The sequence below is a fragment of the Athene cunicularia genome (assembly GCF_003259725.1).
Source record: "Athene cunicularia isolate RWA chromosome 11 unlocalized genomic scaffold, athCun1 chr11_part1, whole genome shotgun sequence".
NCBI classification, from domain to species: Eukaryota; Metazoa; Chordata; class Aves; order Strigiformes; family Strigidae; genus Athene; species Athene cunicularia.
Genome location: NW_020799113.1, coordinates 13085294 through 13101667, shown reverse-complemented (window position 1 = coordinate 13101667; position 16374 = coordinate 13085294). Strand labels below are relative to the sequence as shown.

At 39.9% G+C, this 16374-nt stretch overlaps 1 long non-coding RNA gene across 2 annotated transcripts in view; it reads right to left on the bottom strand.

Moving 5' to 3' along the window:
* Positions 1 to 16032, bottom strand: part of LOC113484442 — a 32525-nt gene extending 16493 nt beyond the window's left edge. The window contains exon 1 of one of the 2 annotated variants that reach the window (XR_003399224.1): positions 15959 to 16032. This is a non-coding gene — a long non-coding RNA (uncharacterized LOC113484442). Of the gene's footprint in view, positions 1 to 9105; positions 9210 to 15958 lie in introns of those variants that run through there. The other variant, XR_003399225.1, reaches the window with a different exon arrangement.
* Positions 16033 to 16374: the final 342 nt, after the last annotated feature.

Genomic DNA, 16374 nt, shown 5'->3' with positions numbered 1-16374 from the left:
AAACACCTCAGGAGCAGATCTGGGAAGAGAACCCAGGCTTGATAGTTCACTGGCCAAATTTTACCTGGTATATCAGGGAGCACCTGCAGAAGCACAAATCACCCATTTCATTAGCAGCACAGCCATTTCCCTGCTTTTCAAAATTCTGGTTACTTTTAACTTTCACTGAAGTTCTTTAGCACAGTTTAAGAGCAGGCCTGAGATCCAGATATTGCCAAAACCCCATGAACGTTATTTCAATAACCACATCCTGTGGTTAAAGCATAATAAATTCCAGAGGCATTTTTCTTGCCTGTAATCCGATTTTTCCATCCTGTGCACATACAGATTCTCAAACCCTTCTGAATCCCTTAGCCTCTGTATGAGAAGGACAACCACTGTGGTTAAAGTAAAGAACTCAAAACCCATTTTCTAGCTTTTGGCTTTCCCACAGATTTCCTGCTGGCTGGCTGGCTGGCTCCGAGTGTGTGGTACCCCTTTTTTCTCTCCCGAAGGAGCTGACCTAATATCATCATCCACACACAAAAGGTGCCAGCAAAATAATACTCACAAGACATTTTACGAATACAGTAGTCCCAGGCTTATAAAACACAAATAATTCTAGGCTATAACAATGCATTACAGTAAACATCTTCACTGGCACTTAAATCTTTTGTTGGACTTTAATCTCATACTTCCAGAAACTGATATAATCCCTGGAGGAGAATGTCTGTTCAACTGTGGTAGGAAGCACAATGCTGGGCTTTAAATATCACATAAAATAATAATTAAGTTATTGTGTAATATTATTACATTTAAAAAATAAATATATAACTAAAGAATGCATGATGTTAAGGATAGCAGAATGTCAGTCCTTCAACTCCCACTGACAGACAGAGCAATTACCAAAACACCACAGTGAATCAGTGCTGTAATTTCAGTTACAGAAATGGGGGAATCTTTCATTTAACGCCAATTTTTTCAGTAGCAAATGAAATCAGTATCTCAGCAATGGCAAGACAGAACAGTGGATGAAATCATTAAGTTCCTTTCATTCCTTTCATGCAGTTGTAATAACACAACCACTACTTTTTTAATGTACGGTTCAAGCTGACACATGCATCGTTACCATCACATCCTTATTTCCAAATTTTTTGCTCAAGCAAACAAACCCTACTATAATGGGGAAAGGGCCTATGTGTGAAGTGAGAGGTATCACTACCAGGAATATATTAAAATACAAATATCTACCACAGCAAATGCATGCTTATTCAGAAATCACCACCCTCCCTACACACAGAATTTAAATTGGTTTAATTAACAGAAATCTAGAGAGGAAACTTTTGCTGCTTATTTTAAACAACTAAAGCCACAGGTCTTGGCTATGGCTCTGCAACAGGGGCTTCTCCAGTAATATTTGCTCAACAAGTTTCTCCTCCTCTTCCTCCCTACCACTCGCTCCTATCTTGTCACCACACAACGCCATTCTTTTGCCACGTGCATGTCGCTGTTTCTAGGCCCACATGCAGTCAGATCAGCTCAAAAATAACCATTTGTGTCTCCTAGCTTTTCTTTTTGCCTAAGAGGCAGATGGGGTCAGTGATTGTGGACAGGGCAGCTTGGTGGGCAGTGTGGCTGGCACAGCTGAGAGCAGCCAGCTGTGGAGCAGAGGCAGGACAAGGAGGTGACGGCAGGAAGGTGCTCCTTCACCTGGAAATGCTGCTGCAGCCAGCGTGGAAAGGAACTGTGCTCCCACATGTGCCCCGAGACAAGGGACAACCTGGAGAGATGCTAGGCAAGAGCCAGCAACCCAAAACTTTGTGGGGGAAACCAGACCTCTCAATGTCTTTGCTAAACAAGTAGTCAGGGTTGTCCGTAATTCTCTAACACCTGACAAAAGCCATTAATAGTTTAGTTATACCCAGTCCATAATCTCTGGGAAATATTCAAGAATTTAAAGAACAGGGACTAATAAATATAGACAAGCAGAGAAGACTTACTCCAGTCAGACTGGCTCATCCCATCTCTGAGAACTGGATCTGTGAATGAGGAGATCCAAGATGCTTTCCCAGACTAGGGAGGAGAGTCATAATTGCATCATTTCTCTAGATGAGCAGTGTCAACGATTTCGGCTCTGAGTCAGTACTGAGCCAGTCAATGCCCCGCAGCTGTCCCTGGGGCACTGTGCTATTAGAAGTGATGACTTTCACAACAGGCTGCGGAGCAGGATCCAAACTGACTTACACTTATTAAATAAATAAATAGAGAACTGCTACTTTATTTTTCAGTAAGAGTAAGAACATACTGCCAGTACTTTGGGCAACTTCCAGCAGCCAAATTACTGTTAATGTCCAGAACGCTTTCAACTTTTGTCTGGGGGCCTCCAAGATAAGTAAATAAAACCTCATGTACTCTTATTTCTATCAACACTTTGCAGAAAGAAAAAGCCAGAAAAATGTCCAACTTGCTAGAATCACCCTACCAACACTATTCACATCATCTGACTGCCAGAATCATGCTTTCACCACTAAATCACACTTAAAGTTTGCTACCTAAAAACCCAGTAATTTCACGTGGGGGGAAAAAAGTGCTCTTTATTTCCAATTTACAACTGTTACATGGCAAGATCTACATCAAAAGTATCTGTATTCAAGCGCAGGAAAGGCAGGAGGATTAACTGAAGGAGTTTCAAGATAAAAAGAACTATTCAAAAAGCTTAGCTCACATTTTCAGTCAAAAGGGAGTTAAGCATACAAACTGAAAAAATATCAATCATTTTGTGATCATTTTGCAGTTCATGATACATATTTTACATATCTCACACACCTTCCCTAGGCAAATCTCAAAACCAAGTATTTTTGCAACTGATTACCATTCTAGAAAGACATACAAGTTCCTAATGAGACAGAAACAAAAACCCCACTAACATTTACTTGTGTGTAGTGTTTCTGAAGTAACACACTCCCCAAATATTTACAAATCCAAAGCCCACTTTTACAGTAACACTTTCCTCAAACATTTCTGTTGGTTTTAAATTGTTACTAAACTGACTTTCACTATGAAATACCATGATGCTTGAAAGAGAATGTAACTCAAAGGCAAAAATTTAAGAGATTAAGCAGAAACCACTGAAATACAGTATAATGCACAATATGACAAATCCTGTATTCGTATCTATCACTGAGTCAGCCCACTTCATCCAGGAGCTAACAGCCAAATGTTTCACAGTAAGAAAAAAATGTAAGCCATATGCAACCCTTCAGTGACCTAAACCACACATAAAACAGGCACATCTACATTTTTAACTACTCTACAGATTACACACAGACATAAACATTTATTTAAATCATGAAACACTGGTTTACACCCAGACTTCTACTTTATCACCATGTTAAGCCTAGGCATACAGACACCACAAGAAATCAGAAATGAGGAAGGGAAAGGAGAAAAATCTAAGTGAAAATGTCTGGTATGTATTTTTGTTAAATAATTCTTATCAACTTCTTAAAATTACTGTAAGCAGTTACTGTTTGATGATCTATGTATTCAGGCACATATATGTTGGACTATACGAATAATTTCATCACTGTCTTTTTGTTACGTATACACACAAAAACCAGTTGAGAAAATAAATTTAAATACAAACAGTCAAAATTGAATTTCCAAAACATGATAGTTGCTCCACAGTGTTTTTACAGACACAACTGCTTGAATACGTTCAGTGACAAGCATAGGAAAGACTGCCTTTCACACCAACTCTCAGTTTAGATGGAGTTTAAAAAGCAGATATGTGCAGGAGACAGCAGATTTGCAAGAAACTAACAGTTCAAGCAATGTTCAAAAAAAATCAGTGGGGTAAAAGAAAAAAGCATCCCTTGGGGAAACAAACTGTACACTGTCTGTAGCAGATGTCAAGAATAAATTAAGAAAGCATTTAGAAAAAGTTTTTATATTTAGACAATAGCTAGGGACAATGAATGTAGAAACTAACATTCACTGACATTTCCACCCAAAACACCGATTTATGAAATCCTGAATTCTTAGGATGACACACAAAAGGAGTAGAATAAAAGTAAAAGCATCCCTAGTACAAGAGATACTTTACATGTACTGTGCATACTAGATGTCTGCTTTATCAACATCACAGCTGGAATTAAACCTGCACTGTGAACATAAAGCGCAGATTCAAATAATCCACAATAAACAAATATAAGTTTTAAAGAAAATTATATTCATGACAGTAAATATAATAATACATCAATTCTTTTAAGTGTTGTTTGATTACAAGTTTCCCCTAAAGTTTCCTCCCTTGGCTGAGATAGAGCCTGGAAGCTAGCACAAAAATGTGTTTAGAAACCTATAATTTAAAAAAAAAAAGCAGTATGTAAGTCCTAACTGTAATAAATAATGCTGATGGACTACCACTACATACATGAGCAATTCTAAAGTTTTTTACACTGTGAATTCAGATTGTGGCACTGAGCCCTCCCTACTCCTGAGAAACTGATTGCGGCCACGCGTGACCTCCCCAGATCCGATAAAGACCAGACCAAAGGTCTGATCCTCCCCGCTCACAGACAGGGAGCAGCGCTTGGCCTGATGGCTGCTCCTCTTACAAGCACCTGAGTGACTTTCCCCATGTGCCCTTCTTTTATGACTCTACAGAAACCATCAAGAGGAGGTCAGTCTAAGGAACAGGGACGATTCAGTGGCTGATGCATCAAGGAACTCAGACCACATAGTAAGTCCAGGTCAAAAGATCCCAAATAAGAAAAGGTGTATTCTCATTCTGGCGGAAGTCAAACAAAAGAAAAGCCAGGAAGCTCATCAATAAAAGTGGATGTTCAGCATTCCTACTTTGAAAAGGCTGAACCTCTAGTTCTTTTTCAGAAATTGTGTCTTGCACAAACAAGTTACAGTAAAGTACGGAAGTAACTGCCTCAATACAAAACCATACGGCCTATTCCAGAAGCAGAGTTTATAATCTTAGCCATATACTCCATTTAGTGTGCTTGAAATCTAAAATTAATATTTAATTATACAGAAATATACATTAAAATGTAAGGAAATTACTGAAAAGTTTGCAGACTTTTGTCTGTTAAGACAGGAAGGAAGTTATAGGAATGATTTAACCTGCTGGCTCACAAGGTTAGTGTTTTATCAGGATATTAATGATAGCAAAGATTTTTAGCGAACATTAAATCACAAATTGTGTTTTATACACAGTTTTTAGCACTTGACCACAGAGAAAAACTAAACTTAGGCCAAAAATGGATCAAAATTCACAAGTGAAAAATTATCCTTACAGCTCTGAAGTTTTGAGGGTGCTTCCTGCCAGGTTATTAACTTATAAATAAGATCCAGGTGTTTTTTTAAACAAGCAAAAGGCCAGGTAGGTAAAAATCACTGTTTCCTAGCTTTCTACCCTGTTAGCTCTACATCAGCGTAGAAAAGAATAAATAATGAATAGTTTATGGGAATACAGGCAAATATCCCAAACAGCTTAGAATTACATAAAACTGTATCTTGGGATCATTCTGAGACAGGTATTATTTCCAATCAAAATGCAGTTTGTGTTCTACAGTCTGTCCAAATTAGCAAATTATCCAGATTTTAAAGATTTTTTTTTTAAAGGTACCATAGAAAAGAAAAAACTACCTAGTTACACAAATAAATTATTAATAGAGAGATTAAAACTTGAGGATTAATAGAATGTAAAATCTCCACAGTAATACCCGATGTACGAACTCCCAGCCTCCTTTACAGGCAAGTAGAATAAACTGTCTCACATTTACCTTATGTAGGATAACATTACACACGGGTAATAACTAAGGCATTTTTATCTTGTTCGCTGGCAACATTTTGCACAGTTATTATCTTGGGTTAGAACACAGATCTGTTACCTGCCCAGTTATTGTCTAAAAACTACCATGGCTGTAATTACCAAGGTGCTCCCCTGATGTAAGAACATACATTTATGTTAGAAGATACACACGCAGCCTGACTGCATACACTCCTGTGGAGCGGGTGAGGAAACAATGCTACCCTAAGCAGATCTGCTCTATAATCACAAATTCCTTATGGTTGCCACAAGAACCTACATACATATTCTGAAGTTCAGCTGGACATTACTAATGCTCTTTCAGATTATTTTTGTTCAAGAAGGGGAACACAGGAAGGACTGGTTGTATGGCATTGCACTGAGGGAAGAGTGGCACTTGGCCTCTGCTGCTGAACAAGGCATCTTTAAAGACCATCCACAATTACCTGGGCTGTTTCTGGAGAGAACGGGTGGTTAGCACCTATAAAAACCACTTTTTTGGGGTCTGAACTTGAATTGTGTGGTAACCATGCAACAGACCACCCAAGGGTTTGCGACTGACCAGAGGGTCACACAGCAGCAGAGGGAACAGCAAGAGAATTGCAGTCTGCTTGAATCCCTCTCACAGAGCAAAGAAAAGCCAGCACTGGGGGCATCAAATACAGAACGGGGACATGGGAACCCTGGAGAGCATCAACCAAATCTCAAAGAACACGCCAAAGAAGGGAGATTCAGGGAACACTCTGCAGCATAGTTTGTTTTGCACTGACCAGCAATCTCCAGCATCACCTGGAAAACTCCTTTTAAAATTCCCCCCACAACTAGCTATGTGGTGTTGGGACTGTCAGCTCTCTCATGCCTCCAAGAGTTAAGTGTTCCTAGCAGATGGGACTCCAGAGAACTTTAAACAGATGCAGAGAGTCAGCAGTGATGTTAAGGTCCAGTACAGTGGTTCCCAAGGTGCAGGCTCAGTGAGCGAGCCCAGAGAGGCAGCACCCAGAACGCCAAGGTGTTTAGAGCACTCACATACAGGTGGACACAAACACAGCTAGCTGGTGTATTGCAGAGAAGGGACGAATCAGGGTCATAGCACCACTAACTAGCATAAAAGAGGAGAACTTATTAAATGAAATTCAACCACGGCACTGAAAAGAGGGGTGGAGTTGTTACCCACTCAGAGTCTGCATGCTTCCCCTGCCCACTGCTAGGCCACTGCTCTGAGAGCAGGGTTCAGGTGAAGCAACTAAAAAAATATTCCTGGACCATTTGATCTTCAGTGTGTTACGTACCTGGATGCAAAAGTGCTTTTAAAACACACCAGGTTTCAAGAAGACATGTGCTACCTTCCCCCTTTTGGTACCTCCAGAATCCCCATCTCAACGTTATCACTAATCTAGCCTGACTCTGAATTGGGACAAGTTTTTCCTAGGTCCACTGTAGTATTGTTACACAACACAATTAGGTCTCCTCTGCCTGCAACCTACAATTATCCCTTTTCTGTGAGTGCAGTGCCACAGATAGACTCAGTGCCAATCAAATAAATCCTCCTTCCCACCAACTCACTTTTCTCCTCTCTTGAAAGCCCCCCTATTTCTAGTGAGAATGTTTTTATAGCATGTAAGAACTGCAGCACCTCACCCTCTTTCCAACGACCCCAACGAAACACTAGTTATTCAGTGTGCTGAAAGCTATGCTGAATGCACTGCACTGGAGAAGTGCTGCCTTGATGCTTGCCTTTGTTTAAATGAGAAAGCAAATTAACCAATTCCCAGCTTTCTGATTCCAAGATTTCCCACACTTTCCACAGCCAGCACTCCTCAGACTTACCAGCAAGTAATAAATTTGGTTGTTTGGGGTTTTTTTAGCAAGTGCTTCTTACAACATTGATTATCCATTTGTAAATGCACAAGCCCAAAGAATGATGCTGGGGATACTGATATACAGATCATGATAAGAAGCGATCCAGAAACATAAAAAGAAACAAGCACAGTGTCTTTTAGATTCTGTAGCCTCCAGGAATGACACTTCAGTTAGTTTTCTTTATTTATATATATACATGTGTATGTTTCTTTATTTATACATATACATGTATATGTATCTTTATTTATACATATACATGTATATGTATCTTTATTTATACATATACCTATTTTTATTGGCAGCATAGACAACTCCAAGAAAAGCCTAACCACCACTGATGAAGGATCTGTATTTCAATGCAGTTCAAAGTAAGTACAGCAGAATACATTTCTAAATACAACAGGCTGCATAAATGTAGGACAAAAATTAATTCAACACGTAAAACAAGTGTTTAACTCTACACTCTGGTAAACCAGTTTAGCTACAACTACTTCCAAATTCCCTGTGTAAACTTGCTTCTTAAACAGTTATGGAACACACAGTCAGTATAAGAACAACTCTCAATTCTTGCCTAAATCTGCCTAGATTCTTGAAAATGAAAATTTCCACCTTTATTCTTCCAATGTATTATTCATGAAATGCAATTTAATCTCCTTTATCTAGCAACAGCGTTAATTTATTGGTCTGCACCTGACCAGAAGCAATTAACACCCACATGCAGTTCTGCTCACACTGACAACCTGTGTCACTAAATCACGTTCTACAACTCTGCATGTGAACATTGAACATGCAAGTAATCAACATGACGGCTCACTGGGGAAAATAAAACTCCCTGCGTGGAATTTTGCCTATTGTGGCACTGTAAGAACTGCAACAAGTTGTTTTCACAAAGGAACTATACTGGGTTTTTTCTTATTTCTCTGAAAGCTGAATGTGGTGTTTATACTGTTATCAAATTAAATTCTCCCTTTCTCAGAGCAACTCCTAGCTTTGACCACATTCCAACAGCTGTGAATTTTGTATTATTATGTTACATGCAATAACACTGTACTTTCTTAGCAAATCACAATATATGCCAACACAGCTGTCGCTATAGCGCTGCAATGCATCTTCTGACGTATTTTAGAAGTGCAGCATCCTGAGGAAAAAGGGAGTGGGGGACTTGAAACTGGTTTTGTATTACAATTAGCAGACTAAAAATAAAAAGTAAAAACTGCTAAATCCAAAACAGGATACTCTTCAGGAACTTGCAAAAAACGTTAGGTGATTTTTAAGAAGTACTACAGTGAAATATTTTCATGTTCATTTCCTGCTGTACAAGTAAAGCAGAGAAGCAGAGCTTTTTCTTAAGTACTGAAATTGAGCTAATAATTCAATTGTCAATACCTCAAATCAAAACACGTTTCCAGCACGTCTGCAGAAGTATAACTTACTACTTGTGTAACTAGGAGCACAGTTTTACAGTACAGCGACCACTGAAGAGGGAACCATCCCCGTCTGTCTGTCCAGCAGCTCAGCAGTATGTTCTTGCCACTTCCTCTAGCCTAGCTGTTCTGTTCCTACAGAGGGGGAAAAAACAAAACAAAAAAACCCCAGACTTTAAAAATATGCTTATCCTACTAAAAAATAGCTTTTTGCCCATTTAGTTCCATGAATCAGCTCACCGGCAGGTCAGATGAGCACCAGTGCTGACTTCAGGGAGGGGTGGGAGCACAGGGGCAGGAAGCGAGCAGCGCTGCCCGATTTCAGTGACAGCTGCTCACTGAACCAGATTAGCTACGCCATAAAAATCACACCCTTCATTACATTTACTCCTGTGTTTATATTCAAGGTCATATAAGAATATTTATAGAAAAAAAAAATTTTACACAGCTATCGTTAGTCATTTTTACATAACTAGCAGAAAGGAATTTAAAGTTCCCAGGACGTTCCCAAAAGCAGCTGTGCCCTCCTGTAAATACACAAGCCCTGCTGAAAAAAAACTGTTAAATTCATGAACTACATGGATACTTCATAACAGAGCAAAATTGGGCCCCAAAAACCCCCAAACCTCAATCAGCTCACAAGATTGCAAAGTGACTGGCAGATTATGTCAATTCTAGAGAAAGAAAAAGGATTTGGGGGTTGAAAGTCCACTGCAGAGGGTTCACAGGAAGCCAGGCTCCACCAGAGCTCCAGCCCTACAGCTCTCTGGACTGTCAAACCAAGGGGGCACGTTGCCCACACCTGCCGGTGTGAGCGCTGCCCAGTGCCGAGGCAGGGTGCACCTCAGAGGCACAGCCTTAGCCTACAAGATGTGCCCGCTTGTTTTTGCGCCTCGCAAACAGAACTGCCGATGCTCCTCTGGCCCAACAGGAGGGAAGAGGCTCACACACCCCGCAAGGCTTACCCTCCCTTCTGACGGCGGACAGAAATAAATCAGGCCAGTAACCTACAAGTTATAAATCCCCAGAAGCAGTCTTTGCCTCTGTTTTTCTCCTGTCTTCTAATAAACCACACAGGACCTACATACACTAGTATATGCACTACACACAGAATAAGCAGGACACTAAGAACTAGCACAATTAAAATATCAGGATTGATTCACTGGCTTTATCTGTGATAAAAATTTTTAAAGCATTTCCACCTCAAAACCCAGTTTCTGATTAAAATGTACTAGTAATGATTATGCATATTTCTCACATCTTTTGTCATTTACTGTAGTTTATTCCAATAAATGTGTATCTCACAAATATATAAATGTTTGTTTCCTTGGCATTGAAACGACGGGCACCTTCATGGCAGCAGGCTGAAACCACCAGCAAAGGAGGAGCAGAAGATCAGGCAGAAAATGTCAGGAAGTGAGAAAGTTTTGATAACCATACCCCAGCTTCCTTTCAAATGAGGAAATTGAAACCGAAATTCAGTCCTGCTACTGGATTTATTTTATTTTTTTTTTGATTCAGTGGCACATAAACTCAGTGGCAGTAACAGATGAAAACATGCAGACACACAGAAAAGCCCCAGTACAAAGTTCATCCTCTCTCAACTTGACCCAATCTATTTTTTCCCCCCACAGACTAAGTTTGTGCTTGTTTCAGCAAGCAGGTCCTGCCTCAAATACCATAACAGATGGACTCAGGTTGACATGAGACAGATGCTAAGAATATGTGGCATTTAAATGAACAGAGTTTTATTGCCCATTCCCATTAATTTCAGCTGACTTTGAATAAACCTCAGTGAGCCGAGTCTGTCTGAACCCACCTTTGACAGCTCCTTCCCAGCTGCACTCATTACCCAGCCCTTCCATGTGCTTTGTCATTCTATTGGCATCCTTGTTTTGGTTACTTGGATGGAAAATGGTATCCAAGTAAGAATTAGTCACTGCTAGGTGGTTTGATCATCAACTAGTTCCTTAAAATGGAATGTATGCCCCAGTGTGAATGTATTGTATTTTTATATAAATAAATAAAGCAGAAAATGTCACAGATTCACCATTAAGTAAATAATGACTAAACCCCAGGCTATATTACAAATGAAAAGCATCTTACTGAAATATTTTATTCAACTCATTGAAATGCTAACTAATCATTATGAGTCATAACAAGACTTCAGAGTGAAAAGTAACAAATTAAAAACAAAGTCACATGTAAACTATTTCTACATTTATCTACCTATAAAACACTTAGTATATTGCCTCCTTCCTTGAAATAAAGCATGTACTCTTAAGACCTTACAACTTAATCAAAGCCCTTTTAAAACGTTTTCATATTGATTATATTACAAAGGTATGCTTGTAGCTTTATAACCAGCCGTTTACAAGGCAGCATTATATATTTAAAAAAAAATAAAATTATCGCTATACTTGCTAAGCATCTCAGAAAAACACATTCCTTCTGTTGTGTGCTGAATGACAACTCACATGTCAAACAGTATTTGTTTCTGTGTCAAACAGAAGATGGAACAAAGCCCCATCACTACTCTTAAGCAAACAGTGATGCACAAAACAGGAGAACAAGCCTGAAAATTATCTCGTTCAATTACCTTTACCAGAAGGCCCTGCAAGCTACCTGAGCAGAGCAAACGTATATATGCTACAGTGAACACAGACGTACAGCACTGGGGCACTTCAAGGAGAAGTTGCCAGCAAGAGCCAGCCGCATTCAAAGAAACTTGTCACCTTTCTCCTTACAGCCTTGCTAATCTGTGCTATTTCTGGTTTTAGCTAGAATGCGTTACTTAGTTTTATGCCCAGAAACAGAAGTTAAACACACCCTGTTTGTTCCTTCTCTTCTCTCTAATTACAGACCAGAAGCTACTTTTAATGCTGGAATGAGGATTCCAGAAGACCTGTTAAAGAGAGGTATATTTTGGCCATTAGCTGTGAAGGAAGCTCTTAGAAAGTGGTAGCTCGGCCCTGCCTCACATGAGAGCCAGCTTTGACTTTATTTCATCTTTAAAGCCCCAGCAGACCTGAAGCCTCTGAACTGCAGGGCCTGTGCTCTAAAACTTAAACCAGCAGCCTGATTGCCACAGAAGAGGGGGTTTATTTGATTTTTATTGCTGCTGAGAACAGGCTACACAGAATGAGTAGGTTTGAAGGTTCCATTCTGACACAAACTCATGTCGTAACTCCAAGCTACTGAGGTAAAGCAATGCCTTCATTTAGAAAAGGAACAGCGGCCCCATGTTCCACTTAAATTTTGCCATTTATCTTTCAGTAACCTAGACAAAATTATTTCACCTTTTACACCTTAATTTTACAAACTCTGAAGATATAACACTTATCAGTAGCAACCTACACATGATATGCAGAAAATATTATTACAGTATGTTTATGCCACAAGACGGAGCCTGGATCCTGAAGATAGGATGGCATAAAACGCAAAAGGCAAGCAACAGCAACAGTTATTTAAAGTGATTTGCAAGTCTATGGAGATAACAGTGATAATCTTTTTTATTATGAGATAAAAGTTTTATAAAACTCCTATTTTTTACAGACAGCATTTTTTCCAGGTGAAGATGTTGTGGCTTTTTAAATAAGAGTATGAGGAAATCCCAGACCTATGTTTTTACCGTTTTCAAGATGTAAAATATAAAATATGTTTTCCAGCAAACACAAGACATTGACTGTTCATGAAGTCTACCATAATGATTTAAGGAAGAAGTTGCACTTCCTTATTTTAATAGATGATCTAACTGCACAGTGGTTACGAACTATTTCATGCTGTAACATCCTGTCAGCTTAGCAAATACTCATCTTGAAACTTTTCAGATGCTAATATAATAGATTATCTCCCTATTTATGCAGTTTTGGGGGTTAGCTCCTCAAATAGTGCTTCCCAGAGACTGCATTTAAGAATCAGAATACTGACTGAGCTCTAGAGAAGGAAAGAGCAATCTTTGGCTCGGCCAGCTCCCAGTTTTCATCTTAAAAGCCTTACTGGTTTTAAGTAAGGTCTGTAACTCCACTTTAAGAATGTCTAAATCTTTGGAACCGCTTCTGAACACAGATGCTTCTCACACAGAGCATCAAATCCAGCCCCAAAGACAACCAGAAACATGAGAGCAGCAGTGTCAGCAACCAACGCACACTCACTGCTAGTGAATTCAGATCCTCACACCTTGGCAAGTCAAAGCAGCACTGAAGCAGACAACTCTGTAACCTAGAGGACAGCACCAATTCCATTGGCTATCTGCTCTTACACAACTCTATTCCCTGGTTAATTCCTTATGATAATAAAACAATCTCTGCTTTGCATACAAAAAAGTATTTCTAGGTAGAAAAAGTCTCAAATGACACTTTCAATACAAAAGCCCCGCAGATGCTTAGTGCATTTTGACTACTACATTTTATTAATCCGAAACACCAGGCAAATCCCGGTAGACAGGATCCTTTCCCAGAATGACAAAACATAACTTCAACACAAGCCATGAGACTGAGGGAGCAATCACTGGGTGAAGTATTTCAGCTTACATTTTACAGCCTTCATAATAAATTAAAATCAGAGCAGGCCCTTTTGATAAATTCTGTAATGCTAAATGCAAATCAAAGATGTAACCCAAGAATAAATCTAAGAATTCGGAGATTTATTTTGTAATTCCACGAGGGATATTGTCTTTTTCTTTTTTTAATCTAAGAGCAAAAGGCAATTACACAAACATCCACATTAACAGAAGACAATGATCATCTGTCTCTAGGCTAACACCTAAACTAATTAGTTCTCAACCAGCACCTGCTCTTTCACTTAGTGCAAACCATGAGAACATAAATATCCACATACATTAGGGAATGAAGTATCTTCTTTGTTTACTCTTAATGGCGTTGACATTAGCTTCATTAAGAAAAAAATTAAGAAGTTTAATGGCTGCTTTACAAGAACACCCAATGAGCCCAATTGCTGTTACTAATGGCTTCTGGAAGCATAAATAACATGCTATAATGGCCATTAGAAATCAGTATTGGCTTACTGGGTTCAGAGCGGTATTCCACACACACCTCATTTTCCATTCCACATTTCTGGATAAGGGGACACTGTCAGTGTGTCGGTGACTTTGGCAAATACCAGTTTTAATGTCAGCCACTGCAATGAAGACTTTTTTCAAGATTCCTTAATTCACGATACACACAAACATGCCACGAGTACACTGTATGACAGGTCTTAATACAGACCTGCAGCATGTTCTTCTGGCACGTATGGAGGATCATATGAAAACTTCCAGATCAGCACTTCAACATTTGAAACGCCAGGATACTCAAACACCAACACCACACCCCACACCCCCCCAACACACACACACAACCACATCACCACACTGTTTGGTTATTTATTTATTTCTGACCTAGGCACAATCATTAAATCCTCCTAGAAACTTTCTCGTTCTCTCCTAGAATCCTGCTTGCTTTAAAATGTTAAAAAAAACCCTGAAATACCACCACCTTATTTTTATTTATCCTCAAACTATATAATAGCTATAGAATTTCTTTGTGGTACATTTTCTTTTCAGACATCAAGTAAACAAGTTCATATCTTTTTTTTTTTTTTCTTTTAAAGGAGAGAGTCTTTTTAAGTTCCGATCTCATTTAAAAAAAAAAATAAAACCTACCACATTTTTTTAAAAACATCATGAATCTTAGCACAAAGCAGTAAGGTAACTAATGCAGGTACCATTTCATCATGTTTCCCACTAAGAATAAATTTTCATGTTGCAGCAACCAGCACAAGACACTACTTCCTATAATAAATCACAACCACCTCAGAATCAAAAACACAGTTTTTAGATGCATTTGCATGAATTTCCCCCACCTTATATTTGCTCAGCGCTTAGCACAGCATGGTCTTGGGCCACAACCAAGCATGTCAGGCACACCGCAATACAAATAAAACCTAACATATCCGACAGGAGAAAAGCAGATTTCTATGCTGAACCAAATTCAAACATTACGCCACGTATTTGCTTTGCATGTCCAAAAATGCTTTCAAAGTGTCTTTGCCAGCCTTCAGCACTTCTGCTGACCACATCCTTACCGGTCATAAAAGAAGTCTCGAGTTCAACAGACTTTAGTAGGGTCATAGGTTGCTGGCGATGACAGGGCCCTGCTATATGATAGTCTTTATCTGCCACTGGCTAACATAAGATCCTAACAATAATAATCAAACGCTGTACTATAGGTATTAAAGCGTTACAATCTCTTTATTAACACAGAGTGATCACTTGTTATAGAAATGCCATAACACATCCTACTGAGATCAAAAGTGACTTACCTGTTCGGCAGTAAAAGAGACACAAACCAACCTTCTGCAGATACTTCCAAGTTTACCCTGGATATTTAAGTACCTTTCCAGCAATTTAAAGCCCTATTGTACTAAGAAAATACAAGCAAAAAAGGATCCAAGATGCTCCGTAACAGGATAGTCAGCTTTTGGCTTTTGAGTGCATTACTACGCAACAAACAAACCCAGAGAATAACTTCTCCATTCATCCAGCGTGCAGAAAACACACGTAAATTATTCGGGCCTCGCAGCTCACCACACCTGCTTTTTCTGAGCAAGATAAGCTTGGAGAAAAGGTTTACGGGCCTTAAAATTTGTTCGCCGTTCCCAAGTGTATCAAGCGGTGCAATAAGGGGTAGTAAATAACCATTAGACAAGAAACCCGCTGGAGTCTTCGACGCTTTTAGTTTCGTGCTCCGCGGAGCGGGGCCGCGGGAGCCCGCGGGTGGCTCCAGGGGGGCGGGCTGCGACCCCCCGGCCCTCGCCCTCCCGGGACAGCTCCCTCCCCTCCCGGGACACCTCCCCTCCCGTGGCGATCTCTCACCTGCGGCCGGCGGAAGAGGAGCAGGCAGCGGCGGGGCAGCGGGGCAGGGCTGGGGCCGGGCGCCCCGCCTCCGCCTGAATATGTATTTTTCGAGACTGCCCAGCCATTAGGATGCTTTTGGGCTGCTAGGGCTGGGAATATCCTGTTTCAGAATTTGGGACATATTGCCATAATTAATATAGCCAGAGAAGAAGTGATTACGTACCTGAGGCACAGGACAGGGCAGCAAGTGAGCTGGACTCTGCTCCTCTGTTCCCTGCCCTGTAACACTTTTATGTGCAGTCTTGAGAAAGTTACTTGATCTTACCTAGGTCTTCCCATTCCTGTTCTGAACATCGTGTATCTAAAAAGCACTAGGAAATCACTGGAACATCCAGATGGAAGCAGTGCATAGGATATTCAGACCATTTCTTAGG